Here is a 27,754-nt window from a genome sequence, read left to right as displayed (position 1 = left end):
AGAAGAATATCAAGCAGGCCAGTGGCTAGACTAGAGAAAACAAAGGTGAGGGTAATAGGAAATCAGTTGAGAGGTAAAGTTGGGGGGAGGGTAAGATTCTTTCTGAGTTATAGTGAGGGCTTTGGATTTGATGCAGAATGATGTGAAAAAAACATATGAAGACTTTGAATAGAGGTGTGGTACATGATCTGGCTCAAGTTTTAACAGGATCACAGAATATATTTCACAATTTTTAGCCTACAAAATTAGTTGAGGGATGCCAATGTAAACCAGGTTCAAAATTATTGTAATTACAGAACTTGCACAAATATGCATTACAGTCATGTACTTAAGACTATAGTAGTTATATGACTTTCTGATATTTTGGCCCAAACAGAAAAAATAAAGAAAAACCCATTAAAGACAATTAAATAATACTTAAAAAGCACTTGCAATAATTATATTTCTTTACTTTAGAAAAATTACTTCTAAAAGGAAAAAAATCACCTGATAAACACAGTCTTTCTATAATTGACTAATTTTTTGTGAGGGAAAAGATAATTATTAACCTAGTGATTGCATATCATCACTAAGTATAAAATATAATATGAAATATCTTAATTATTTTTGGGGGGGTAAATGCTGGGGCCAGATTGCTTGGCCTTAAATCCTAGCTCTGTCACCCACCAACCATGTAATCTTGGGCAAGTAAATTTTCTCTCCTTCTGTGCCTCAGTTTCTCATCTCTAAAGTGGGAATCATGATAACGTGTCCTTCAAAGAGTTGTTTTGAGAGTACATGAGACAATAAGCAGAAAGGATTTAATTCATACGTGCATGTCAAAATTTTTAAAATAATAATAATAATTATTATTATTATTTCAGTTGCTGATTTTCAGTCATTGCATTTAAGTGAGAACAGTGAGATGAATAGAATTTTAAGGAGCCTTTCGGGTCTAACATTATATAATTTTATTTAGACTAGAGTAAAACGATGTTATATTTTGCCTTGTCCCAAAGTATTATTTCTTATAAGTGATATTTCATGGATAAATTGGAAAATATGTATTAGAAGGTAAGAATAATCCAAATATTATACTATTTTAAAAAATATTCTATTTATTCATGAGAGACAGAGAGGCAGAGACATAGGCAGAGTGAGAAGCAGTCTCCTCAGAGGGAGCCCGATGCAGGACTTGATCCCAGAACCCCGGGATCACGCCCTGAGCCAAAGACAGAAAGAAGCTCAACCGCTGAGCCACCCAGGCATCACAAAATATTTTACTAATTTAACAGACTTTTTAGATTTGTTGTAATACCCAGGGTCTAGCTTTCTTATGCTTTGGTGTCTTATTCACTGTTACAGAATAACTTTGCTTTAATATATGTTGTGTTTCTAGGTAAACGTAAAATAGACATCCCCAGAGCCACGTTGCATACAATGCAGTGAGTAATAATGAAACACGATGTCAGTATTTAGTTACTATTAAGATTGATAATAGAAAGGTCGGAAAGATCATTTGTGTCTGTCTCCCTGGTTCTCTACTTAGGCCAATAATCTTAAGATTTTAAAGTTAGCGAGCATGATATATGAAAATATTGTATGCCCACTTAGGCTAACATTAGATATAAACCTTTTGCACTGGGACAAGTTTTAATGTTGTCCTTCATCATTTTGTGACCACTGATGACTTTCTATGAAATTTTTATACCCACGTGTGGGTATTTGAATTCCCTGGTCATCTTCATATGGGGCCTTTCCAACACCAAAGGGTTATCGATATGTTGAGATAAATATTTTGCCTCGTCTCTTTCTTCTTTCAGTAAGTTTTAAGGGTTTTATACCAAAAAAAAAAGCCTTCTATAAAGACAATAGGAGTAATTTGTCAAATAAAGGACACATGTAATTTAAGGTGATTAAAACTGCTAATTTATATTTTTTTTAGATTTTATTTATTTTAAAGAATGAGAGGGAGAGAACAAGGGGTAGGGAGAAGCAGAGGGAGAGAGGGAGAGCTAGAAGCTGACTCCCTGCTAAGCAGGAAGCCCGATGTGGGGCTCCCTCCTAGGACCCACAGATCATGACCTGAGCCCAAGGCAATGCTGAACCAACCAAGCCACCCAGGCACCCTTAAAACTGCTAATTTAAACAGACAATACCCCAGAGCTTGAGAGAACACAAGGAATTCAAAACACATTGCTGTTGTTCACAGCAGTTACTGGATTTTTCCTTTTGAATATATTCACTGCATTTCCAAATCATTCCTGATATCTCTATGTCTTTGCCACTTGAGGGTGAATATGATGTTGAATATCGTTAAAAATTACACAGGGCCATTAAATTCCATAATAGTAGAGTCCTGTGATACTAGTTCACACTGGTTTAAGCCACCAACAAAGAAAACCAGTGAATGTAGGGATTAGAGCTGACTTGGGCTGTGGTGTTATTCATGGACCCCAGCAAAGCCGCAGAACCCAGGATCTGTCTCTCTTGGTCTAAACTCTGTTTCCTCTGCACTTGCTCAGATTTTCTGTGGTGGTGAGATGGCTGCAAGAGCTACAGCCTCACAGCTTCTCAAAACTGAGTGCTGTGGAATAAAAGATCCGGATTTTCTCTCCATTTGTCTCCTGAGGTTTCCTTGGCTTCAACTCTGTCAGGTTCCTGAATGTGATGCTCTGATAAGCAGGACCAGAGTCAGATGCTTGCTTTTCTTGCAGTGAGTCATCTTTATGGATTAAGAACAGGGGCTTCTACTTCCTCCGGAGCGAAACCAGTGGACTATCTCTAGAGAAGAGAGAATGGATGTTAGTAGCTTAAAAAACTAGCAAGTGCATACCACAAGTGGACACACTCACAGACACACACACGTATGTCACAATTGCAAGTTTTAATGTCAAGTTAAAACCGGAGATTGGAGTCCTAGTTGTACCACCAGAGTAAAGGTATAGCATAATGAGACTTTAGGCCCTTCACCCATTTAATTTTATACCTGACTACATGTTTGCCTTCGGCTCTATTATTACACATGCTTCCGTTTGCTTACCTACAAAATGGGGATTATAGCGATACCTACTTCACAGACCATTTGTTCATATTAAATGAACTACTGTCTGTGAAATACTTAGAACAGAGCCTGGCACATAGCAAGCGCTGCATAGGTGTTAATCATTGTGATTACTTCCATGTGTATTTGGGTACTACAGTCCTTCACTCTCCAGGTCTCTGTTTCTAGACTTGTAAAATTAGAGGAGGGGACTGAATTGCAATAAAAAGCCAATGTTTTGTCATTCTATGCTTTCATAAGCATGTGAGTTATCTTCTATGACAGTCTGTACCAAGATATCTTTGAAACAGGAGGCCTCAGGTACTTTACAAAGAGGCTAAATTTTGCAATGATCTCAGTAGAAATTATACAGTTTTCATCTAATGATATTTTGGACGAGAAAAGAAACCCACTGCCCAAAAAGTATAGTTGAGGAATATGTACTTGTTAGAGTACCTTGTGGTTGAGTCATAGAAAAAGCTTAAAAAATCAGAAAAATCCTCAGCTCTGACCTCTACTCTATCAATGGAATATCTTGCTGGCTTTGTAATGAAACGTTGAGTAAGATTTTAGTTTTTGTGTAATGACATTATAAGTCACAGTAAGCAGTGCATACCGCCTAGTAGGACAGATCATAGAGTTACAAACTATAACCAATGCTTGGACCATGATAACATATTCCATATTTTAGTCTATGCAAATTGTTCAGATGTACCGTACAGAATGGGTTGTTTCTAGATGGCTACTTTATGGTCATTTTCACTTTTATGGTCTGAAGGTGGTACTGCCTTTACTCACAAGTATGAGCTCAAGATGCAGTGGCATGTCTCTTTAAATAAAATAAAATTTAGTTGTAAGTACCTCAAAGTGGTCTTGAGATTTTACCTTTTAGAATCTAACATATAGCAACTGGAAACTCATGGCATAATTGAAACAGTATTTGCATTCTCCGTGTGCTTTTGTGTATAGAAGAGATAATAGGAGGTATGTTTTGATTATGTTTCCTTGTTTAAAAGAGTTTGTTATACATGTAAATATATGTGTATGCATTGTGCTATGATATTCTGCATGACTAGTTATATAATTGGATATGAGTAGTTCAAGGATCTTGTCCAGGACTGCTTTAAAAAATACGTTAAAGAATATTGAGAAAAGATTAGGTGGTACTGCCTAGAAACTTAGTTTAAGACTGTGAATAACAGGAAAAAAGGGTAATTAATATTTTGCAAAACAGCAAGCACAATGATCATGCAGTGGTTCTCTGTAATTATTTGCCTTGCCCCTTATCTACATCTTTGGGAAGGATGAATAAAATAGTTGGAAGTCTCAGATATTATTACTAATGCTTTCAATCTTGAACTTGTGAATTTCTTGGGGCTCGAGAAATTCCCCTTATTCCCAGGAGTCTTACCTTGTTTATCTTACTGACTTAATTAGCTTTGAACCATGAGTGTCCGTGCTTCTCTTTCAGACAGAGCTATCTCCAGAGTCTAGACTAGAGCAAATTGGAACAAGTGCCCAGGGCTCTGCTCTGCTGGGGAAACCCCACAGCTGGGGCTGCTGCAGTGGATCTGTGCATGTTGTCTAGGGAGGAAGGAGGAGGAGGTGGGAGTTAATACAGTAGAGTGTGATGATCAAAAACAATTAGCACAATTTACAGAGCACCCCAGCTTTTGCCTACCTCATGAAAGGGCAGTAACTCTAGTACCTTGTGCACTACAAACAACTGTAAATGACCTTCCATATATGAACCACCTTATCATTGACATTAACACATGCCTTCATGCATTCACCCAGCTACATTGATCGAGGTCTTTGTATTTTCACATTTGTATTGGGTTATTTAATATTTGTCATAGTCAAAGGATTCTCCCTCTCATATCTTGGAGAATACAAGAATCACAAGGTGCGCTTACTAAAATTACATTCTCAGGCCTCACCTCCAGAGATGCACTTCAGTAGGTGAGGCCTATATACTTGTATTTTTAGAAGTACCCAAGATCATTTAAGAAACATTTAATTAGATCATAAATCCCATAGATGGAGAACATGCCAGCTCACTTGCCATTGGGCTACCTACACTTAACACAGTGTCTGGCACACAATATTTACTCAACATATATTTGTTTAACTTTACTGAATTATATTATGAAGACTATGTTAGAAAATGTAGGTTCAGAGATGATTTTATCACAAGTCCTTCTATATTGGTTAGAGTCTAGGCAGATAACACATGGCACACTCACAGAAGAATTTGAAGAGAGTTTAATGGAGAAGGATCATTGATAAAGTTGAGAGCAAGGGTCGGGGAGAAAGAAAGGGTGAAACGTTCAGGGTCTCCCAACAGCCAGAAGCAGCTGACTTCAGGCCTAAAATCACAAAGGGATAGGAAGCTTATTTCTGGAATCCTATAAGAGAATAGTCGTGGTAGAGGGCCTGCTCAATAGGGAGGGAATCAGGGGAATAAGTATCCTGACTGTCTTTTTTTTTTTCCCATTCCCTGAGCTGATGGTGTCATTAGTCAAACTCTTCCAAAAACCAAATGGCAAGGGAGCCCAGGTGATGTAGTGTTTCTCCTCTCATGGCAGAAAGAGAATGGGCAGAGTAGCTTCCTTCCAGAAGCTGGCAGCCGACAGTCTTCTTCCTACTTGCTTGTCTAAACACCAGTCCTTTCAAGTTATCTAGATGCACCAAGGATAAGTCAGTTCTGTGAACACAAAGCTGAAATGTTAACTAAACCAAAATTTTCATTTTCGAGATGAACACACACTCCTAGACACATACCCCATGTATACACACATGCACACTGGCTTATACACACTCACGTTTCCACGGGATTCATAATATTATGAAACATGATCCCTGTGGGAACCTGGACATTTGGATCTATACCATCAATTAAATATCACCGTACTGTTTGGTAACCTAACTTCTGCAAAAATTAATAGGTATCAGTAGATTGATGTATGCTAAAATGATTCAAGAGTTTGATGTTAAATAATATAAAGAAAAAAGCCATTAATATTTGAAGAGATCATTTTCCTGTACCTCAGTTTTACAACTTTCCTAACTCATGCTCTGGCTTCCAAAGCTACAAATAATCCCTTCCCATCTAAAATTTCTCAGCTTTTAGCCTCATTTTCTGTACCCTCACATTTTAATGCCTAGGATTTAGTTAAAGATCATTTAATTCACTATTTTTAGAGCAACATGGAATTATGAACCCAAACTTAATGATAATGAGGACAATATTTCAGAGGAGGACAAACGTCTTCTCTGATACGTTGCCAAAAATATGCTGCTGAGATGAAGACCACCCAGAAGCTTCAATTGGCACATGATGCATCAGCCCATATGTATTAAAGAAAAAAAAAGAAGAGGAAGAAAGGAAGAAAAGACCACATGGAACATTTGAAACTTGGGCTCAATAGTATGTTTCTAAGTAAAATGTAAAAAGGTTGCTCCAATGTCCAAACTCAACTGAACAGATGTTATTGAATACCTATGACTTGATGGTCTTCTGCCCTCAGGAATCTTACAGTTTAGTAGGGTCAGGAGATAAAGTCAACAAATAGCATTATACAAGTCACTCTGATGAATCCCCAGCTGGAGAAAGCAGCGAGTCCCATAGAAACTTAGTTCCTGTATTGCTGATTCTGATTTGAAGTTTGGGGAAGGCTTCACACAAAAGGCAGAATCTGAGTTTGACCTTAGAAAAAGAGTCTTTTGCATGGAGAGTCGGTATGGAAGGCCCTTCAAAGCCTTCCACGGAGAAGGTGGCAGAGAGTATAAAACATTCTGAAGTGTCAAAAAAGATGTGGGAAATATCTCAGTCCATGGGTCAGGAGACTGGCCTGTGTGGAAGAGTAGAATGATGCATGAGACTAGAAAAGTGTTTGGGACTAGATTATGGGAGGACTTGAATGGCCTACAGCACTTTGGCGTTATTCTTTTGGCAGTTGGGAGTCATGGGATTTTTGTCCTGAGGAATAGACACTGCAGAAGGGAGATGATCTGACCTGCTAGCTCCGTAGAATCATGAATAGAGGGCAAGAGAATACAGAGGAGAAGCTCAATGGGATGTCTTGGAAGAGATAATAACTTTTTAATTTGTGAAGAGTTCATGTGGATGGAAAGAAAGGCAGTAGGAGTCACAAAAGCCTTCAGAAAATAAACAATGGGAGGACTTGGTAACTGATTGGATGTGGGGCCTGTGGGAGAGGGTATTACCAAAGATGTCAAATGTCTGAGGTTTCTGGTCTAGATGACTCATAACTTTAACAGAGATAGGGTTTGTCTATTTCCTTCCTCCTTCCATGTTGTCTCTCTTTATAGCCTCCTCTTCCTAAATTATGGTATTAGACTTATATCATTCAAATTCACAAGTTTGAATTTCTGGTGGAATATTTCAGTGTGAAAAATAGGCAACATTGGGTGTTGGGCTTGGTGATATACGACTGAGAGTAAATTGTAGTTTGGAGAGTGGTTGGGGTGAGAGAGTACAGCAGGAGAAGATAATAAAGCAGAGGGCAGAAATAGGAAGAACATTGGGAAAAGCTATGTTTCAAGGTCACATGGTGGATCTGGGTTAATTCAGATGTAAATGCTCTCTATTACTTAAGAGAATGGAGTGAGCCCGGCTAGTTCCATAGTGGTTTATTTTGAATACACAGCACTGAGGGATCCTGACGAATTCTCCTTTCACTCAAATGGATAGTACATGTTTGGACATTCATAAAACCTACTGAAAAAGCAAGAATCATCATTATTATTCTGGGGCACCTTGGCAGGGATTTCGTGTGTGTGCGTGAGTGTGAGCATGTGCATGTGTGTGTGAGCACGCCTGTGTGTGTCTACACCTCAGAAATTTGTTTCCTCTTTTAATTAAATAAAGCCTATGTTTGTTGGCTTTTAGGGTGGGCTGCAAGGCCCATCTGTTTAACTAGGCAGTTGCCTGATACTGCAGGGGGGAGGTTTGGCAAGTGGAAGTGTGAATTTGAATACCAGATACAGGCTATTTAAAGCTGAATTTATCTTTAATAAATTCACCCAGAGGTGTTCAGAAATAGGTAGTTTGGAAAATGATCATAATTTGTGCAGAAGAGTTTCTTTCTTTTTCTTTCTTTCTTTCTTTCTTTCTTTCTTTCTTTCTTTTTCTTTTTCTTTTTCTTTTTAAAGATTGAGTGGTGCATGATTGAGAGAAGAAATAGACTCAGGGAAGTTCATCTTTGCTATCCTCTGTTCTTTCAAGTCTTACCACGAAGGAGGGCAGACTACTTGAACTATTGCTTTTGATATGCTGGAAGGCAAAATGGTCTTCCATTCTATAAGATTTAGTACTAATTTGAGAGCAAATAATACATAAATATTTTCTTGATAGTATGTGTTAGGGCAGCGGGCATTTAGGACCAAGGGTTGTCAATCTTTGAGGTTTCTGAAAGGACTAGCAATTTATGACGTGTTAGGGTAAACAGTTGGATTACATTTCTGAGATACGTGTTCCATCAGGTAAAATCATTGTGATTACAGGCACTAGAACTGTAAGTAAGTTATGTGTTAAAAGGTTGAAAATATAAAACAAGTATGCTTGTGCTTAACTACTAATCCCTCTTTGTATCTGTGCTGAATAAACTACAAGAAAAGGGAAAAAGGAGATGTTTAAATAATAGAACAGAAAAAGTGCATTATGCAATTTAAATAAAAAATAAGCATTAATACCCGTCAAGGTATGTTTCATCAGTGATCCAGCCATAAGAGAATATTCCAGAATTCAAAGAATTATGAAAGATTATAAAGAAGTTATTTTACTTGGAAGTTATTCCTTTTGTTTGCTTTCAGGAATTTCTCTTAATTTCTTCTTTATTTTCTGATGTACCCTATGAAGGCACAGGTTGTTATTCTTACACCCAGACTCCATTGTTCAGAAATGCATTGCAAATAAAAGCAAAAGAATAGTTTTTAAGAGCTTTGCATATGCTTGACAGCAGAAGATAATAAATGTAAATAAATCTTTAATATTTCCCCTAATTCGGTTTGTGCCATGCAAATGTCAGGACTATAAAAACAAATCAACAAACATTTGAAGGAAAACAATATACATAACTCATTTTATATATTAAAAACAACTGTCAAACAATTATGATCTCATGTATTAGTTGGTTGTTTTGAAATATTCCTACTAGAATTAAAAAATGCTACGAGGGCCTTTGAGCTTAAACATATTGTGTCAATCAAGAGCATATGTAATATATCTAAAGCATGAGGTAAAAATTTTCTTCATAAATTATTTCATAAATAAATAAGTAATTTGCTTGAAAAAGTTTACAAAAATATTTGTGCTTTTATTAAGTTCTCTACAGATCTTTTGTGGTTAATGTAAAAGGATTGATACAGACAGCATTTTGATCTGCTGCACTCTAACTTGAAATACAAAAAGTAACATGAAGAGATTCTTCATTTCTCAGGCAAGCTTTAGCAAAATTGAATCCGTGAAACTTCATTCATTAAATTTTTAAGTGACCATGAATTTGTTGGCTTCAGTACCTGAAGGGTAACTTTATCCTTTCAATTAAAGGACATAATTCACCCTCAGACCTTTGGCTTTAACTTTTTATATAATATATAATTTTGGGTACACTTAATGGTCAAATTTTGTATTATTACAGGTGGAAAAACACCAGCCATCTCAAGGGTTTTGTGCTTGCAAAAGCATGTAATTTAATTTTTTTGAACCAATTTAATCAATGATTGTTTCATGTGAGTAAATTTACACTCTTAACGATTGCCTTAGATTTGAGGGTGACGGAGAGGAAGATTACTTCCCCCTTTAAAATGCCATTTAAATCTTGGGGAGCAGAAGGAGATTAGGGGATAATCCTTTTGATATATTGTACTATTTAACTTTGCTGCTAAGATGCTGTAGTCTCAGATTTTATCAGTTAGATACCAGTTCCAGCAGTTTTAGGTGGTATTAACCCTTTAAGTACAAACGGTTTCACTCTTGAGGTGCCTATTTCAAAATTTATTTGATCTAATAGTTTTAGTTAGTCATGGCTAAAGAATGTTTCACTCAGATCCTTTTTTTTCTCCCTGAATAAAAATGCCTCTCACTGTGCTGTGCATATTTCCATAAAACTTGGTAAGCTAATTTATGGCTTAAAAAAGAAAATAAAGGTCTATATTTAATATGTGAATACTTTTTACAGTGGAAATTGGTGGTGGACAGTATTAAATGACTCTAGTGTGGAAATATGCAGGTGGTCATTAGTAGCTGACTATGAGATTTACTCAGGATTTTGATATTAATTTTCCCTGCAAGCAGGACTATATACATAAATATAACTCTGTTCCCAAATTAATTTAAATTGATGATAACATATGAATTAACTCCATGCATCTAAGGTTCATTGTCTTCTCATTCCTTTAGGGAATATATAGTCTGCCTTATTGTGAAATTGCATTTTGACCACTCTTACTTGACCAACTTTTCTATCGCAAAAGAATTACTGCCTTTTTTTTTAAACTCATGGAGTGTGTATGGGACACGCTACCAAAATTCTTCCGGAATAAAAGTGCTACAAAAAGGAATCACATATCTGCCTGACTAGGTATATTAAGAGAAATGGAGACCTTACAGAAAAGGGAGTAAGTTTCTAAAAGCACATGCTTATGTTTTAATTTTTTTTTTTTTTTTAAGAAATGATTGGCTTTTTCACTTCTGGTGTTTCAAGAATACATTCATCTTTTAAAAGATGCAAGAATCATTTAGTGGAAAATATTTTGGAGGAAATTACTCCATCTTCATTTCACAGATTCGTGATTGTCACCTCCAAAATTCCAATTTCAATCATTTTGTAGTTTGGAGAAGGAAGGATGCTTCTCCTTTTAGCACAAAATTACTTTAAACTGACTTTCACTAGAGGAAAAACATGCCACTTCAAGTCACCCAACTGAAGAAAATGAAGTCCAAACGCCCAAGAAGTGTTTACTTAATTTTTAACACCTACTATACTTTGAATCCTGTCATGGGTCTCTTTTATGCATTGTTGATCTTTAAAAGTCAATAAAAGAAGAAGAAGAAGAAGAAGAAGAAGAAGAAGAAGAAGAAGAAGAAGAAGAAGAAGAAGAAGAAGGAGGAGAAGGAGAAGGAGAAGGAGAAGGAGAAGGAGAAGGAGAAGGAGAAGGAGAAGGAGAAGGAGAAGGAGAAGAAGAAGAAGAAAAAAACCTCGCTCAATTCAGTAACTTCATGTGGAGGGAATTTCACTCAACAATGAGAGTATTGGGAGATGTGAAGTAGTAAAAAGAATGTCATGCTTTCATGCAGTTTCTTATCTGCTACTAACGCCCACCCCCCCTCCCCAAGATCAGCAGGTATGAATCTTGCAGCATTTGAATAATGTCCCCATTTTATCTGTTTGGCAGCACCCCCTTTAAGCACCCCTTGAGCTTGCTAGCTGCTTCCTAGGTCAGAAAACCATAGCAACCCCAGTCCGCACTTCTCCAACTCAGGACAGAGTTCAAGTCGCTCTCCTCCAGCCCTCCTGCCCTCCGATGCATGCGAGACGCTGGCCACGGGCTAGGTGTCCCGGCTCCTGCCGGTCCCAGGCACGGGGCGGGGGAGGGGCCGCTCGCGCACACACACGGGGCCGCGCCGTTTAATTGGGAGGGAGAAGGGAAAGTAACATCCGAAAAGGTAAAGGCACTTTGGAGTTCTTTGGATTGTTGGCGACAGCATCTCCGGGTGCTCCGGGACCGTCGGCTTGGCCGCCGCGCACCGGCCCCCACCTGCCCCCCCCCGCCCCCCGCCCCGAGGTAGGTCCCCGTCTGGACCGCGGTGCTCCTAAAGCTTTCGGTTTTCGCCTGGGTCTGCAGCCCGCACGTTCACCCACGGGGGTGGGGGAGGAGGAGGGGGGAGAGGCGGGGCGGGAAGGTAGCCGGGTCCCGGCCCCGCGCAGCTCTCATTTGCGGCGCTCGGACTCGGGCGAAGTTGTCGCGCAGCCGGCTCGCCGCGGCCGGGGCCGGTCCCGGCGGGCGGCGGCGGCGGGTGCTGGGAGCCGGGCGGGGCGGCGGGCGGCGGGCGGCGGGGCGGGCGGCGGGGCGGGCGGCGGGGCGGGCGGCGGCGGCGGCGCGGGGACGCGCGCTGTCTCTTTAAGGGAGCTCGGTCTGGGGTGGCGCTTTCCTCCGCGAAGGCTCCTTTGATATTAATAGTGTTGGTGTCTTGAAACTGACGTAATGCGCGGAGACTGAGGTCCTGACAAGCGATAACATTTCTGATAAAGACCCGATCTCACTGCAATCTCAAGCGTCCTCTTTTTGGTGCTGCTCGTTTCTCCAGACCCCGCGTCCTCTCGATCGCTCTCTCGCCTTCCTATTTTTTTTTTTTTTAAACAAAAAACAACACCCCCCCTCCCCTCTCCCACCCGGCACCGGGCACATCCTTGCTCTATTTCCTTTCTCTTTCTCTCTCTCTCTCCCTCCCTCTTTCTCTCTCTCCCTGTTTTTTCGTCAAGGGGGGGAGGGCAGGGAAAGGGGGGGAGGCAGGAAAGACCTTTTTCTCCCCCCCCTCCCCCCCAATAATCCAAGATCAACTCTGCAAACAACAGAAGACGGTTCATGGCTCTGGCCGCCGCGCCACCATCTTTCGGGCTGCCGAGGGTGTTCTTGACGATTAATCAACAGGTAAGGAGGGGCCCGGGCGGGCGGCGGGGCCGGGGGCCGCGGGCCGCGGGGGGCGCGGGGGGCGCGGGGGGCGCAGGGGGGCGCGGGCGCCCCTCGGCCGGGCCCGGGGCGCCGCAGCGCGAGTGCTGCGCCCGCGCGTGTGTGCGCGGAATGTGGGCGATCGCGAGCGGGGAGCCCTGGGAATTAAAAGTGACTTTCTTTGAAAAAAAAAAAAAAAAAAAAAAAAAAAGCAAGCAAGCAAGCAAGCAGGCAAGCAAGAGGGAGAGTGTGCAGAAAGCCAAGCGCAGGCTTCTCGGGTTTCACATGCATTTTCTTTCTTCCTTTTTGCGCGTGTGATTTCTTTCTTTCTTTCTTCTCTTCTGCTCTCTTGCCCCCCCTCCCCCCTCCCTCCCTCCTCCCTCCCTTCCTCCGCTCCTTTCGGTGGGTCTGAGGCCACTGAAGCCTTAGAAACGAGCGACTTCAAACTGCAGTAGCCCCTGGAGTCAGGAGGGTCAAGTTCAGCCGCCAGGGAGGAGGAAAAACAAATCCCCATTTGCCAAAAAAAGAAGTTTCAGGCCGGTGCCCCCTCCCCCTCGCAGCCCCGCTCCCCCTCGCTGTCTCTTTCTGGCTGATTTTAATTCTCTCCTACCGGGCGCAGCGGAGGAGCTGGAGGTGGCTGGACCCGAGGGGCCGCCGCCGCCGCCGCCGCCGCCGCCGCCGCCGCCGCCGCCGCCCGCGTTCCGGGGCTCCTGGCAGGCGGGGAGCAGACTAGGCACCAGCATGCGGAGTAGTAAGTTGGGCCAACTTGGGAGGCTCGGGAGGGCCCCGGCGAGGGGCCTCCGTGCGGTCCCCGAAGTGGGGAAAGCAGCCCGGGACCGGCTCGGGCTGTGAAGAGTTCGCAGAGCCAGGCTGCAAACTTTTTGCCTTGCAGGCCCGGCCGGGCTGGGGACGGCGGGTGTCGCATCCCCCGGCGGACCCGCCTGTGCGCGGCGCGGGGCGGCTGGCGCGGGGCGGCCGGCGGGGGTCCGTGCCCTGCCCGTGCCATGTGGCGGGGCCTCGCGGCGCGGGCGCTGCGGCAGGGCAGAGGCGGGGGCAGACTTCCTCGGCGGCGCGGGGATGCGCCCTGGGTCGCGGGTCAGCGGACACTGGACGGTGATTAAATGCCTGACAGCGGTGGGACCTCCGGGCGGACGGGCGCGTCGCCTTCTGTCTAGTTCCTGTTTGGGCTCCAGACAAACGCATCCCTGAAAGGCCAAGGCAAACACCGCTGTCCCTTCAAATGACTCCAGGATTATAGGACCCCGTGAATAATTTGAGGGTGAGGCGGAGGTGGGAGCTGTTTGAAGTGCAAAAGCTGCTTTTTTTTTTTTGTGGCTGGGGAGGCTTTTCTTTTCTTTCTTTCTTTCTTTTTTTTTTTTTTTTTGTTTTGTTACTACCTGTGTGAGATGGTGGTGCTCCCCCCCCCCCCCCAACCCGGGGAAGTCAAGTAACCGGTTTTATGGCCCCAAGACTCTCTAAAGCAATTTAAGTTAGAAGGCGACAAGGACTGGTGGGCTTCAGAGGGAAATCTGGGGCTGATCACGTTTTAGGGCTCGCTTCACTTCCTCCTGTCTCTTTAGGCCTCAAAACTGATACTCTTGAAAGTTTTTGAGCGAGAGCGGTGGGTCTTAATGATGAATCCCAATTAGGATAGACTATTCATCCTTTTCCTATTTTCGAAAATCACGGCTAGAGTTTCTAAGGGAGGTAAGTGAAGAGAGGAGCTCAGCAGAGAAGTGAAATCGCAGACAAGTTGGGCCGATTCATTGAACTTTTATAGATCCATTGAACTTTTGTAAACGCACCAGGTGAACAGGGGAAGGTCTGGGAGGAAAAATAAGCACAAAAAGGAAACTGGAGATAGGGCCGGGGAGGGAATTAGAGAGACATGATAACTCTAGGCCTGGTGGTTGGCTGAAATTTGATTGTTCAAAGCAAAAATTATATAGGGAGCTCTAACCACTCTTCAGAATCCTCCTGCTCTTAAGTGAAAAACCTATGGATCTTGCTGGCATCATGTTACTTTCCTGCTGGTTTTAGGAAAAGTTGATCATTTAGAAGAGGCTGCCAGAGTTAAAAATGCAAGGGGCAGCAAAGGAAAGTAATGCGGCGGCCAGTTCTTGACGTGGACAAAATGAGAATGAAAGTTTCTGAGCTCACTGTTGTCAAGTTTCTTACAAGTTGCTCATTTGCTTAGAACGCTTTCTCAGATATTCCACCGGTTAATGTAAAAAAAAAAAAAAAAAAAAAAAAAAAGGCAAACTAGCTCTGTAATGGTGTGGGCTTTTTTTTTTTTTTTTTTCCTTTCCCCAAGTATGCCAGGGTTGTGAATAAATACAGGGTTTGTATGGGAAGATGAAGCGTTTCCTGTAAGTTGTGATGCTGACAGGACAGTCTGGAAATGATACCAACATTTTGAGGATTTTTTTTTTTTTTTTTACCTTTAAGTGAAAGTTTATTAGTGACATGCTTCATCTTAACAAGTCAAACATATTGTTCTTAGAGCTTATCTCTCCTCAGATTTCATAACTTCCTTTTAAAGCCATACCCCTGGATGGAAACATCCCTAGATTCAGTTAAATAGACAGGGCCACGGGCGTGCTAAGGTTTGACGATTATTTTTGAATATTAACAGTGTGAAAATAAAAGTCCTGGCGGGGAGGTAGAGCTCGAATGCCGCGTCATGACTTGATTTCTCTAAATGTGAGGCATTCCGAAGCCTCACTAATACTCTGTTGACAAAGTATTGCTAACCACGGGTGAGTTGATGTGCACGGCTTCCTGATCTGTCTATTCTATGGTAGGCTCTAGGTGTGTAGAATTCTTTCCTACACGTAATCATCAACCCTGACGCTCTCCAAATAAATGGTGGAACATAGTAGTAAGTTCCTTATAAAAAGTTTGTCGGTCCTTTGAATTCTGGACGCTGTAAGGGTGTCTGTTGCTGTTCAGATGTTGTCCTTTGTCTCTGAAAGGTAACAGTAAAAGTAAGGAGAAAGGTGTCATAGTAGTAGTGAGGTCTGAGGTTGGTTTTTAGAGCTCACGTTCCGATGATTACTGTTTTAAACAATGTAATGCAATTTTTGCTTGAAAATAGGTTAGAACCTATGATAGCATGTTCACCATAAGTGTTGTACGTGCCTCTTGCATATTTTCACTATTATTTTTACTTTTCTTTTAAGTCACATACTACTCCTGAGTTTACTCCGATTGTCAGAGTAGAACCCTGTGTAATACACATAAGGGAATCTTCATTCATGAAGAAACCCTTCAAAACAGGGAAATGAAGGCATCTGTGGAAAAGCTGCTTTTAAGTTTTTAGTGTTTCAGTGATGTTTCTATTACTGTTATTATTTGATGCGTGTGTGTGTGCGTGTGCGTGCGTGTGTGTGTGTGTAGACAGAGAGAGAGAGAGAGAGAGAGAGAGAAATATCACAATTTGTAGTTAATGATCTGCATGTTCCTATTAAGATATGCCAAAGGGTGATAAGTTTTAATAAACTCTTTTCTTACCTTCTTTGTGGAGGTAAATAAGCGTTAACCAAAATTTTTAAGAAGACTTGTTGGAAATTGTTTTTGAGGCTAGAACTTTATTTGGACTTTGAAGTAAGCACAGATATTGATAACCGGCCTTTAAGTGTTTTTTTAGAATGTACGTAATATAGACATTATTTTTTTTTTTAAATTCACTGCCCCTTTTGGTGGCAGACAATAATGTAATAATAGCACTATGCTATTGTGCATAAAACAAAATAGACTTTAAGAAAGTTACGGGCAGGTGTTTATAATTGATTTAAAGGGAAAATTATTATTTTTGAAATAAGTAATGCACTTAAAATAAAATGACTGGTGCACATTAAAACATATTCTTATTAAGATAGTCTCTGGTGTGTAAAATGAAGCCATTCATTCAACAGACTGACAACTTTCCACTTGGTATTTGCCTTTGCTTAATTTAGTTTCCGCAGGACAGCTAGTGTGGTAGTCTGCATCTGTTTTTGGCAGGCACAGAAAACTATAAACTGAGACAGTTCTGTCCCAAATATCGCAGCTCAAAAGTTACAATCAATTTGATAAAAACAGGCAAGTTTTATGGACTTGCTTTCTGTTCATCCTTGGCCAAGCTTTCAGGTAACAGGTTTCTTTCTCTCCCCATTTTGCTGGCTATAACTACTAGTAGTACCATTGATAACTAATCCAGAGTCCTGTCTACTCATTTATCTACCTTATTTATTATTTATTGAAATTTTTGGGGAAAATGACAGGATATGTAGACTTGGCTTTGCTTTGATTATCTATGTGATAACTACAGTTTTTGATATCCTCATACAGCAGGTAATTAATTCTTTGTTACTCTAGTAGTTTTATAATTTCTGGAATTGCGGGGTCTCCCTTAGATAAAATAAGAAGAAACTTAGAGCCTTTGCCAGGTAGAAAGCTCATCTAATTCTATGAAGTTCCTTGTGATTGTCAGGTACAGACTAGCGTACTTTGCAGTTATTTTCGCTGAAAAAAAAAATTAAGCAGTTTTTAAATAATCATCCCAATTATTTATCTTCCTCAAGCTCTAACCAGTGGATGAAAGTAAATACGTGAAAATGCCAGGTGTTGTTTTATACTACTGTTCAGTAGCCAACAGAGCTTCAGAGGGAATAAGCACTTTTAAAAATTTACCCTCAAGTGTGAGTGGGTCTTATGGTTGTTTATTTGTATAGGATATTTGATTAGTTATCTGTGTATGACCTTTATAAAGACTGCCCTTGATGTTGCTCTTATGGTCACCTTTAGGGTTATCCTATCACTTTGTGGTTTTCAGATCCCTGGGAACTGAATTCGTTGGTCTTGCGTTTGGGTCTCTGATGGGTATAATAATGCAGAACTGGATTCAGTTTAGAAAGAGATCTTTGGGCTTAAGGAGTCCTATTTAACTGAATCTGGGGACAGATCTATGGATGGAAGTTATTGAATTGTTGTTGGTCTGAGAAGCAGCCTGACTGGTCGCTGAATCTATAGTAGGTATTATAGGAGCAACGTCTAACTTTTTGTCATCGCCACCCCCCCTTGCCCCCTGCTTATTTTTCTTCTAAGAGTACAAATCCAAGTAGCAAAAACAAAGATGAAATTATCTCTGCACTTCGAATTTGAAGCATCACTGGGAATCATTTTCTGATTCAAAGCTCTAGTTGAAATACAAATAACATCAAAATGCCTACCCCCCAAAAGACATTAGGGCTATGCTTTTTGTTCCTCAGCATGTTTCCTTAAACATAAGAAAGAAAACTTTTAATTTTTAAAATGTTTCTAGCTCTTTAAAAACCTGCAGTAAATACTTTACAAGTGGCTAGACACCTTCCCTGGTGGTTTAGTTTATACAAGCAGGAAACTTTCTCTCCTACTCTTTCTCTCTTTCTTGTTTTCTTTAAACCAGCTGACGTAATGCCAAACTTTGCTTTAAAAGAACAGACAGAAGTAATTGGTAGCTTTTAACTTTTAATAATGTTCTGGATTGGTTTTAGTGGCCAAAATGCCATTTTTTTTTTTTTTTTTAAAGTTCAAGTAAGAACGGGCTTGTGGCCTGAGGAAGAAAGGCTCTGTTGATGCAGTTATTTTTATTCTTGTTTTTCAATCTGTTATTAAAAATCTTTCCTGCTGAGCACTGCTGGATTTCTCCAATTGCTCTCTGTGATGGCTGGTGCATTTCAGGTTACCGTAACTTAAACGGTTTTTGGGTTTTGGGGAGAGTGGGTATTTGTGTTGCGTGATTTCTTTCTTATTTGAAAAAAAAAAAAAACATTGTTTTTGTTTCAATCGAGATGAATTAATTTAGATTATCCATGGCGACAGGTCAACGAATGTGTTTCTATAAAGAATGTTACACCTGTTAGCAAGAGCCTGAAATGTGGAAGTTTAATTGTGACGTTAATCATTTTTATGTGCAGAGGAAGGAAAATAGATGAAACTTTACAAAAACATATTTTTAGATTGAAAGCGTTAATCTTAAAGGTCAGTTTGTTTCTGCTGGTGGTTCTTTTATTCTCCCAATTTTAGATGATAATTTTTTAACCCTATTTATCACACACAGTGTTTTTAGTTTCCTTTTTTCTTTCCTTTTCTTCTTCTTCTTTTTTTAAAATAGTCATTTTCTCTCTTCCTGATCTTACACAGGCAAACAGAACTTTCTCCAGTTAAGAGACATCTTGGTGATGTTGATTGACATCAGGGCAACTTCAGAAGCTGGCAAGTAGGAAAATCTTTTCAGAGGGCAAAAAGATTTGTGCCAGCTTTTCCTTCCTTGGGGAAAGACACTCCACCCAGAAACGGGGCCCTCCGCCCCATTTGGTGGGCAAGAACTGAGGATCGACATTACTGGTGTGAATTGTTCATAAGGTTTAAATCTTATGGTTACTTGTCTTGGACTTGGCTTTTAACCCCAAATTTGTTTTGAGAGTTTTTGCTTTTCTTTTCATTACACAGAGCGTCTTTTTAAAATAATACATACTGAAATTAGGTATCACGGAGATACCTTAAAATGTCTTTTAAGGCTCTTAAAATCATAAAAAGCATTCCGCATATTCAGGGAAGTTGACGTGTTCTCTGCATGGAAATCTGACAGTTTGACTTAACCTTATGTCTTTCTCAGTTTCTCTTGTGAGAGCTAAGACTTTAGTTCAGATCAGGGGCATACCTTCTCTGCTAACTTCTCCCTTACTTACGGATTTGTCAGGAAAAACTTTAGGAAAGACTTTAGGAACTGACGGCTATAGCTGTTCGCATCAAGCATGGTTGAGAGTGTCTCAGAGTAAGTCTTACTTTGTTTTATTTTTCACAGAGTTTTCAAACATAAATTCAAAGTTACATTTTTCTTTAATGCATGTCGGTTTATTACTTCAAAACCGAGGGAACAGTAATAAAGTTTGGCAAGAAGGAGAAAAGGCAGAGGATGGTGTTCCTTAATATCAGCAGCGTGTGTACTGTTCAGTGATGGGGAGGGGTTGGGGAGGCTTTGTGGGAGATGATACAAAAAAAAAAAAATCCATCAATTGCGCATATGATTCCCCTCCCCTTAAGGTTTACTTAAACAATATGTTTCAGTTTTGCCTCAAACCATTCGGCACCACTTCTGCTCCCAAGAATCCACCAGTATCTTGGTTCCTGAGCGATTAAGGATGACACTCTCTGTTGTATAATGAACTGCAGTGTTGTTTGAACAAAGGTAACATACTTCGATTTGTATAATTTTTTGGTAGTTACTAATAGGATACCTCTAATATGAGAGGAAAGCTAGCAGTGTAAATGCCTGCAAGTGCTGGAAATATCCAAGATTAGCTATACCGTGTTTAAATTATTGCTGGTACGTGTGCATGCTGTCTATGGTGGTGAGTGTGTTTTATGAATGTAATGTACGTGGACTGATAATAGGCAGATATACCTGGATGGTGTATTCTAATATGTGGAACCATTAACTCTGCCCTTTAAACATGAATCTTTTAAGGAGTTACATGACCTGCTTTATGAAGGCTAGAAGTTTGAAATGGGTATGGGGTTTAAACATAATGAAGCCATCATTATCATAATACTTCTATCTACTCTGAATTTACAAAGGAATTTTTTAAATGACCAAAAACTATAGATCAAAATGCCACCTTTCGGTGTATTTTAAGAAATGCTTCTGAAGAAGAAGTTTTAAAAGTCCCATTTGTTTCTGTTAAGTGACAGTGCTGTTTCTGAATATATCTTTTTATGGGATAGGACTTTATAGCTTATACTTCTATCCCAAAACGTTATATAGAAATAATATGGAACATGTAAAGACTCCGTACTGTGACCCAGTGCGTTTTTCCCTAGGGTGATGGATTCTCTGCGTCACCCAAATGTGATGCTATTTGCCAGGCTTGTAATACTGGTTTTGAGGGTTGCTGTATGTCCTATTTCATCAAGCAACACAATACAACAACTTTGGTATCTAGGTAATTGACACAGTCAAAATAGGCTCTGGAAAATGTTCCAAATACTTCTAACTAAGTCAGAAGTTAACTTATATGTTCAATTTGTTTAACATTTGAATAAACAATGACTCATTGTCAGCTATTTAAGCATTCTATGGTAGATAGTGTTAGAAGGAACTATACAAGTGTCCATAGTTTATTTTCTGTTTTTTTCTCCCTTTATTTGAACGGAGCATGGTTCCTATTTGCATTTTTAATTGCTCTGTTAATCACTTTGTATTCTTGATAGTAATATAGTATTGTGAAGAATAATGAACATATTCGTAGTATCTAATGTATATGTCTCAAGCTTTAAAAACATTAATAATATATAGTTTAATTGAGTATTAGAATAACCTAGAATGAACCCAGTACAGAATGATGGATACATCACAACTGCTCTTTAGACATGAAATATATTTTAGCTGAAGAAAAAGAAGATAAAGAGGATTTCAAAGCCTCAGAGCTTTTTTACTTGTAGAATTTGGATAGAATTTGTGAAACTTACTATTTAACAAATACTTTTAATACAACCTGTGCTTCTTGATTAGATTCTATGACATGGCTTTCAGCGAATTCTTGTGAATCAGTATTGCAGCTTTTTCCTATAGAAACATATATTATGTCTGAGATCAGAGACATCCATAAATAGTGTAAATATATAGGGCAGGAGTTAGTTTGTGGAATCTGTTTTCTGTATTACGTGATACACTTCATGTGCAAAGGGATCAAGCATTACTAATCTAGTTTTAGCTTTATTTTCTCTGAGCTATGCTCAAGTGCAGCATATGAATTTGTGACTTCATATTAACTTAGTGCGTACATGTACGTACACATATCTGTATTCTCACTCGTATAGAATGTTTCACATTACAGGCACTGAATGGAATTTTAACCTATTACATATTTTTTTAAGTGACTTTAGCCTTTGTAATATCCATTTTAATTACTTGATGCATCCCAACACCTATCTGAAGGTTAATTTAATTATAATTTTGGTTCTGAAATGAGAGCAAGATAGGCAAAACAAATTAAAAACCAACTTCTACTTGTGACTTCTCTGTGATGTCATTATTCAGTCATCATCTTTTCCTCTGAAAGATGTATAAATAAATAGTACATCAGCCTATTATTTTCTCGATTCTATTAAGTAGTTCTGAACATATAAGAGTTCCTGAAAGAGATTTTGGTTTTTGTTCCAGCTTTGCTTTATGATTCCATTAATTTTTTTGGAAAGACAGTCGTTACTCACTGTAACTTTTAAAAATACCATTCAACTGATGGAGTTAAGACTGGTCATATAGATATTAATTTTAGTCAAGGCCCATGTTACTAATTTTTCTCATGACATGTTAGTCTAATTGTTGAATGATTAATAATTTCTTTTATCAACTGTTCCTGGATATAACTTTGAGACTTTTAAAATCAGGTATTTGCTGTATCTGGCAGCTGAATTTTTATGTTATTAAATCGATTTGATTATGAATCGGAGAAACACAAACGATTATATTTAATACCACCTTCAACTTATTATTGGAAATATTAATTACAAATTTTCCACCTCAGTTCTGCAAACTTGGGTAAGTTTTAGAAAATAACTTAGATGCAAATGGCCAGTGGAAGCAATGACATCCAAGTAAGGAGTAAAATAAAACATTATTTTCTGTAACTTATAAGCAAATCTTAAGAGTTGTGTTTTTTTTTTTTTTTTTTTTTGCATTACAAATTTGCATTACATTCACTGCATGTAAGATGTGGTAAATTACTATAGGAAACTCACTGTCATTTAAACCTCAATTACTGTGAACTGTTTATTTAACTCTCTATCCCATTACTGTTTATCCTACTTTTAAATGTCCCGTTCTTAAGACAATTTCTGTTGTTGAAAGAGTGTTCTAATTATTTACATTTTGCTTTTTCTTTGGCTTCTGATAAACTTTAAGTAAGGAAACTGTTACTTGTAAGGTCTTAGGCTGATAGTAAAAATCATAATGTACACATTATACATATAAATGTGTACATGATCTTGCCTTTTCAGTTTGTCATTTAACTCTTTAGTGTTACACATATTTGTGTGTACCTGTGTACAGACCTATCATTTATTTGTACTCCCAGATATGTTCAATGCATCATTGCTATTTTTAATTATGTATATACATGCTCTCTTCTCACTCCCCGAATAATTCGATATGTCATTGGCAATAATAAACACTTAAAGATGAGACCAGTAGGGAATTGAAATGGAAAACAGAGGGGGTAGATATTAGTGTAAGCAGACTTTCCTCCTTTTTTTTGTTTCATGTTGAGTTGCTATTTAAAAAGATATGTGTGTATGTGTGTGTGTGTGTGTGTGTGTGTGAACAGAAGGGGGACATGGATACTGTACAATCCATTATAACGTAAGGAACTACTAAAATATATGGCTTTATTTATTTATATATTTTTGACACGGGAAACTTTGACCTCTTTGCCTGTGGTACTTGGGAATTTTAGATAAACCCCTTTGAGGTCACACTCATCAGTTCCGGCTTTGCGTGACAAAAAGCACTCTCTAGCTTCTGGTGCGCTACTGTGCTGTTTTCCTTCAGGACTGGAAGTCCTGTAAGTTAATTTGGCATTTGAAAGCACCACTAGAATTTTTCCTTTTTGAAAATCCTCTGGATGGGTTTCAGAGGAGTAAGCAGAGATCACGGGCAGTGTGATGTTCATTTTAGGATGCTAAAGAAAATTATGCTGAGAGCAAGCGTGCTTCCACTGGATTATTTTTCAATGCTTTATTACCATTTTTTACCCATTTTTTTTTCTCCTCTTTGGGATCTAATATTTCAGTTTAAGGAGGAATAAAGATTTCTTCTTATACTGGAAAAATGTGCCAGCTGTAGGGTTTTTACCTACATTTCTTAATAATATGTACATTTTGGTGGGGAGGGGCGGGGAACAATATAAGAAGAGGAAGAAACTTGTATACTATAAAATAATAATATGATTTTATTGTTTGCTGTTGAATAGGCCTTTGCCGTTCCATTTCTATGAGGAAATCCATTGAATGAAATAAAGTTTTGTTATAATTTTGAAATGATTGTAAGCACTAACTGTGACCTACTTCCGGCAAAAGGATTAAGACAGTATTAGTTACTCAGTGCTTCCACCAAACTCTATATTCCCAGTTTATAAATATGAATTTGACCATTTGATCACAGATGATGTTTGAGATGAATGTATCTTGATTCAGGGAAGAGAGTACCTAAATTATTCTCTAAATAATAAAAAGAGAGTACCTAAATAAAAAGAGAGTACTTAAATTATTCCATCAGTATGCTTTAGATTTGCAAGAAGTACAGTGCCAAGTATCATGTTGTCAGTCCTTTGAGATTTTTTAGTAAAGAGTTTTGCTCGTTTATAGTAGATTGTATTCAAGTGATATCAAGCACAGGCTGCTTAACGTATTTGTGCATTGAGCTGTAGTGAAGTTCAATAAATGATTCTATTTCCATCAAAGTTTAGGGAGTAATGTACTAGAATAGTAGCCATCTACTTAATGATGGTTCTGAGGTTTGGAATTTGTAACTGATTTTTAGGAGCTATGGCATAAGTGTAATAATAGGTAGAAATATTTAGAGTGATCACCTTTTATAAAAGTTAGTTCTGTCTTTCATGTCTAGGAAAATATAGCAGTGAATGTTTGCTTTTTGTATGTTTTGTCTCCAAGCAGAGGAAACTGACAGTTTTATGTTTTAAGTGCCGAAAGTTGTTCTTGGCTAAGCAGTCCCTGAGTTAATCACTGGGATGTTAAGTTGAATTTTTGTCTTTGAAAAGTTTTTGAATTTTAAAGTGAAATATGCTTCCATTATTTCCAAATTGACATCCTGCATTCTGGATTGGTTTTTAGAGAAATGTTTTCCAAATTCTCTTGGATTGCTTGAAGTCCATTGATTTTGAAATATTTAGTTTTGTTTTTTTAAGCCTTTCAAAAAGGGGAGGAAAAACTTCATCTTTTTAGGATTTTCTTATTACAGAATCCTCCTATTTACCATTAAATGCAAATTAATTTTGCAATTATTTTGTATACTGCTTTTTTCCTTTTGTGTTCTTTTCAGATGCATCAGAAATAGAACATTTTGATGCATCAGAAATAGAACAGTGATTTCAGCTCTGCCACCACACCTTTCTGACCTTTCTGGGATGAGATATTGTGGTCATTGCTAAGGAGTCACTACAGAGAAATCGTGTCTTATGTCATCTGCACACTTTCATTTTTACTTCAAAAAAGAGTAGTATTTGAAAATCATATATTTATTCTAATTGCAAATATTATGAATGTTGTAAAATAACATGACATTTAGTTTTTTCTCATTTGCGCCTTAGGCAACTTGTATCTAAAAATTTGTTTGAAGGGATAAGAAAAAGTATTTTAACTAGCTTTGAAGTTAATTTATGATAGTCTTGTGGAATTCTCCAAAATTAATTTGAAAATATGAAATACTGTCAGCGCACAGGGTTAGTATTAACTTTGTATATGTAGTGGCAACTTTAACCTGACGTATTTTAATGTAAATGATGTTTTAGTACAAAGAAGATTTTCTCTGGTTTTGCCTGTATTTTATTTTATTTTTTGCAAGCTGTTTGCTTAAAATGATTGGCATCCTTAAATTATGGTTATGTGTAAAACAAATAAGGCTGCTACTATAAAGAAGCAACAGCTCTGCACATTCATCTTAAAGACTATTTTAAAATATTTTCGTTTGGAACGAATGCATCAGGCCCCAAAGAAATAGATAGTATCCCTAACACATCGCCCACACTATTCTCTCGAAGTGGAATTAACTCTGAGAGAGCGCATTATTTCCACTCCTAGTGTAGTTCATTTCGTAGTATTTTGGTGTCTCTGCTGGTAGAAATGTAGACATTTCAACCAACCACCTCCTACTTTGGCTCCTGTGATATCAGGTGAACATTTGGCCAAAACTTTTGGTCCAGTCCAGTGTAATCAAAACCATGTTGTGGAATTAGGCTAATGTGATGATTTCAAGTCATGTTTAATGTGTTTTTTTGAAAAAATAATTTTTAAAAATTTACCTATTTGGGATATAATTGGAAGAGCTGGGACAGTGTGTTTAGATTTAATTCAAAGCCCCTAAATACTGGTATAAAGCATTAAAACAGGGCAGCCCGGGTGGCTCAGCGGTTTAGCACCGCCTTCAGCCCAGGGCCTGATCCTAGAGACCCGGGATCGAGTCCCATGTCGGGCTCCCTGCATGGAGCCTGCTTCTCCCTCTGCCTGTGTCTCTGCCTCTCTCTCTCTCTCTCTCTCTCTCTCTCTGTCTGTCTCTCATGAATAAATAAATAAAATCTTAAAAAAAAAATAAAGCATTAAAACATTCTATAGATCACTTCTTTTCCTAATGTAGGGGAAAGTGGGGTTTATTTGAGTAAACACGTTTGTAGAAATAATTGGTTCCCTTTTATTTTGACAAAACATGATCATGTAAAAATATGAGCAGATTTTCTTTTTTTTATGAGCAGATTTTCTGAGCCCAATAATTTGTGAACTTTATTTCTTTAGGTTCCATCAATAAAACCATGTACAAAAGAAAATGAACAGAAGAATACATTTAATCAACTATCTGAGGTCAGATGTAGAGTGAACTGCGTACCCTGCAAGAGAATTCTCTTAGTTCTGTGCTTGTATTCTAAAACCTGGCCCCCATCTCCTTTGCTCATGGGCACATTTCATCAGGTGTGTGAGAGTGTGCAGTGTTCTGTTTCCCACAGACGGGTGGAAATGTGGATTTAGGCTTGAGAGCCTTCTAACAGTTTTCTGTTGAGGAAAAGTGGAAGCTGGCTAATGAAACACTTCTTAATGACTGAACTTCCCCTGAATGATCCCTCTAAAATCTACAACTCAAGTTTAAATTTTGTTTCTTCGTTTTTCTTTCATTCAGGTATAAGTCAGAGTGATCATGGGATCATATTTTCTTTCAAGTGATAGAAATTAAGGACATAAGCTATTATCCATTCTAGCAGAAGCATCTTACTTTTGCAAAGGAGAGGATTGAGGATGAAGTAGAGTGAATTTCTCATGATCGCACAGCTACTGAGAAAAAGACTGAGCTTAGAACCTGTGTCTGGTCACCATCTCCATTTATACATACAACACTAGACATCGGTTTGAGGTTTGTTGAGGAAGTCGGCCTCGTACTTGAAACTCACTACTCTTCATTTTTCCTTTTGTAGATGGATTTGAGAATAGAATTAGAATATCCTTTATTCATATGCAGTGGGGAATCAGTCATGTAATAAATCAGTTGGTACATTCACATTATTTCCTTATCAATACCTTATGAAGACAAGGAAATCAGATGTGTAATCCAGAAGTTATCCTGAAAGTTAAAAAGTTACTGCAGAAAATTTAGGCTTAATGCTCTTTTGGACCTCTGAACAATACAAGCCTCTTTAGATTTGTGTATATAAAATTCAGTTGGTAAAGAATTGGTTATAAAATGGTCACTAATAAGGAGTGAGTTTGTGTTATTCTTCTCCCTGTAGTTTAGTAGTTTAAAATACCTCCCAACATTTATCTGTTTTGAGGCCAACTTTAAAAATAAAAACAGTCCATTTGAATTAAGGATTTTTTTATCTTCCAAGAAACTGGATTTTTCTTTATTCATAACAGCCATAAGCCCCTTGGCAGGTTGAGAACTATAGACAGCATCTGTGAGATTAGGCCTGAAATGTGCAATTAGTTATTAAAACGTGGTTGAGAAACCATTCGTGGCATTTTAATAAACTCCTCAGCGTTTAGGAAAACAAATTAACAAAGGAATAATAAGGAACTTCATTTATTTTAAATGCTGTTATTAATTTTGTCTTTGGAATGATAAATTTCAGCTTAAATGTAGTAAAAATGATATATTTTAAAATATAAATGTAATGCCTTTATTTTTCTTTTAAAATTTCTTTGAAGTTACATTTTTATCCATGACCCTGCCGTACAATATGAATGCAATTAACAGTTCTTCACTGGTTATTGTTAAGCTAATTTTAATCATTT

The 27,754-nt window shown here is 38.6% G+C and overlaps 1 protein-coding gene and 1 long non-coding RNA gene across 8 annotated transcripts in view; one reads left to right on the top strand and one right to left on the bottom strand.

Moving 5' to 3' along the window:
* Window positions 1–267: 267 nt before the first annotated feature.
* The window catches only part of LOC140603737 (uncharacterized), a 35,055-nt gene continuing 7,568 nt past the window's right edge, over window positions 268–27,754 (bottom strand). Inside the window, exons 1-3 of one of the 2 annotated variants that reach the window (XR_012006726.1) lie at window positions 5,269–5,981; window positions 4,434–4,606; window positions 268–2,763 (exon numbers count right to left, since the gene is read on the bottom strand). This is a non-coding gene — a long non-coding RNA (uncharacterized lncRNA). Of the gene's footprint in view, window positions 2,764–4,433; window positions 4,607–5,268; window positions 5,982–27,754 lie in introns of those variants that run through there. The other variant, XR_012006725.1, reaches the window with a different exon arrangement.
* TRPS1 (transcriptional repressor GATA binding 1) overlaps window positions 12,152–27,754 on the top strand; it is a 257,924-nt gene continuing 242,321 nt past the window's right edge. For 2 of the 6 annotated variants that reach the window (XM_072774288.1, XM_072774282.1), the window contains exon 1: window positions 12,152–12,700. The gene's annotated coding sequence lies outside the window, so the exon portion shown is untranslated. Of the gene's footprint in view, window positions 12,701–13,364; window positions 13,470–13,808; window positions 13,998–19,850; window positions 19,932–27,754 lie in introns of those variants that run through there. The other 4 variants (XM_072774289.1, XM_072774283.1, XM_072774284.1 and 1 more) reach the window with 3 other exon arrangements.

This window comes from Canis lupus, chromosome 14 (assembly GCF_048164855.1).
Source record: "Canis lupus baileyi chromosome 14, mCanLup2.hap1, whole genome shotgun sequence".
NCBI classification, from domain to species: domain Eukaryota; kingdom Metazoa; phylum Chordata; class Mammalia; order Carnivora; family Canidae; genus Canis; species Canis lupus.
This window is presented reverse-complemented; position numbering and strand designations above follow the sequence as displayed.